Source organism: Myotis lucifugus, unplaced genomic scaffold, assembly GCF_000147115.1.
Source record: "Myotis lucifugus unplaced genomic scaffold, Myoluc2.0 scaffold_848, whole genome shotgun sequence".
Classification (NCBI taxonomy): domain Eukaryota; kingdom Metazoa; phylum Chordata; class Mammalia; order Chiroptera; family Vespertilionidae; genus Myotis; species Myotis lucifugus.
In genome coordinates this window covers 46,642-49,142 of record NW_005871896.1, presented here as the reverse complement: position 1 = coordinate 49,142, position 2,501 = coordinate 46,642, and positions in this window count along the sequence as shown.

Below are 2,501 nucleotides of genomic sequence, written 5' to 3'. Positions count from 1 at the left end.
GTAAATGTGCTGTAGCTGTTTATCCACTCATCTGCTGATGGACACTTGGCTGCTTCCAAATCTTGGCTATTGTAAATAACGATGCAGTGAGCATAGGAGTACACACATTCTTTCGAATTCGTGTTCTGGGTTTCTTCAGATAAGTTCCCGGAAATGGGATTGCTGGGTCATACGTGGTCCCATGTTTGATTTTTTGAGACGACTCCCTGCTTCGCACAGGGAATACATCAGCATTCCCACCAGCAGAGCACGAGGGCTCCCTTTCCTCCACGTTCTCTCCAACACTTGTTTGCTGATTTATTGATGACGGCCATTCTGATCGGTGTGAGCTAATATCTCATGGTGGCTTTAGCACAGTGGTTCCCAGCCTTTTTTTTTTGGCCACGCCCCACCTAAGCATCTCTAAAATCCTGTGACATCTAATTCTCATGATTCAAAAAGTGAACTCCTAGTCACGTGGAGGAAGCCTACAAGGCCATTCACTTGGTCTAAACCAGCTTCCAAAGAACATGACATCCATGAAAGAGAAAAACAAAAGAACAAAAGGACAGTTGAAGTCTTAAAGAAGATACCACTAAAAAGTTGTTAAAAAATAGTAATAGGAAGTAATATGAGAAAATAGCAAGTAAAATTTCAAAACATATCATAGAGAACTGAAATGTAGAAATATGTCACACTATATATTTATATACTGTATATGAGACCCATAGGACCGTAAGAAATGTGAAAAGTTCACGGTTGATAACTCATTCTCGAATTGCCCCCCTGTGGGCGTGTGCCCCACACTGGGAATCACGGCTTTAGCATTTCTCTGATGATTAGTGATGTTAAGCATCTTTTCATGTGTCTATTGGCCATCCATATGTCCTCTTTGGAGAAGTGTCTATCTAGGACTTTTGCCCATTTTTTAATTGGATTGTTTGTTGTTTTGGTGTTGAGTTTTATAAATTCTTTATAAATTTTGGATATTAACCCCTTCTCAGATGTATCATTGGCAAATATGTCCTCCCATTCAATGGGCTGTCTTTTCATCTTGTTGATGGTTTGTTTCCTTTGCTGTGCAGAAACTGTAGGTGGATATAGTCCCATTTGCTTATTTTTCTTTTGTTTCCCTTGCCTGAAGAGAGATATCAGAAAGAAAATATTGCTACAAGAAATGTCTGAGATTTTACTGCCTATGTTTTCGTCTGGAATTTTATGGTTTCCATGCTAACGTTTAGGCCTTTAATCCCTTTCGAGTCTGTTCTTCTGCGTGGTGTAAGGAGGTGATCTAGTTCAATTTCTTTGCATGTTCCGTCCAATTTCCCCAATACCACTTATTGACTAGACTGTCTTTGTATGTTTTTGCCTCCTTTGTCAGATACTAATTGACTATAAAGGCATGGGCGTATTTCTGGGCTCTCAATTCTGATCCATTGATCTATATGTCTGTTTATGCCAGTGCCATGCTGTTTTGATTACTAGGGTCATGTGCACTGAGGCCTGGGAGTTTTCTCTAAAGGAGGCAAAGATTCTAAGTGAGCTGGAGTGATTAGCATCTTAGGAAAACAAAGGGTATTGAAAGCTCTTTCTGCAAAGATGAAAATGCAGGCGTCCCCTGGGCGGGGGAGGGGGTGATGGAGGGAGAAAGGAGGCGTCTTGTGTCGTCTCTCCCAGAAGCTTTGTGACCTGGGAGAAAGCACCTCCACACTCTGACCTTGGGACCAAACGAATAGCCTCTGAGTTACTCCCACACACGCATTTGGTCCTTTTATGTCTGGGTGGCGTTTTTTCCACCCTGAGGTGCAAGGGCAAAGCTCTTGGGTCCTGCCCACCAGCGCCGAACGCTGGGCCCTCCTAGAACTAAACGCAGTCATTCCCTCCCCGGAGCTGACACGCTCTCAGGACCGGGCAGCGGGGCCTCCGCCATGCGGGTCACGGCCGGTGCGCGGACAGAGCGGGACTGGCCCCACGGGAGGCGGGGCACTGGGGGGCCGCGGGCTGGGGACACTTGCTTGTTACAGTTCTGTCCCCATGGCCTTAACCCGCGGCCTCCGCTCCCGCGGGCCCCGTGGACACAGCATGGCCCGTAGCTGACCGTCCACCCCCTCACCCTTCCCGTTCCACGCGAGGAAAGCTCTGGAACCACGGCCTCTGGGGCCCTGGGGGGCCTGGCGCGTGTCCCGCTTCCTCTGTGAGTCGTGCTGTCTCTCAGGCCGCCCGCGCGTCCCTGGGGCAGGTGTGAGCACAGACGTGGTCTCAACCCACACGTCACCGTTTCCGGAGAAACACGGTTAGTGAAGGCCACACCTTCCCTCCGCGGGAACGTGGCTGCAGGCAGCGGGTGCGGGCCCGCAGGTCACCCCCACCCCACCCCTACCCCACCCCACCTTCACCCTCATCCCACCCCCACCCCCACCCGCAGGAACGTGGCTGCAGGCAGGAGGTGCGGGCCCACAGGTCACCCCCACCCTCACCCCTACCACAACACCCCCACCCTCGCCCTCACCCCCACACCTACA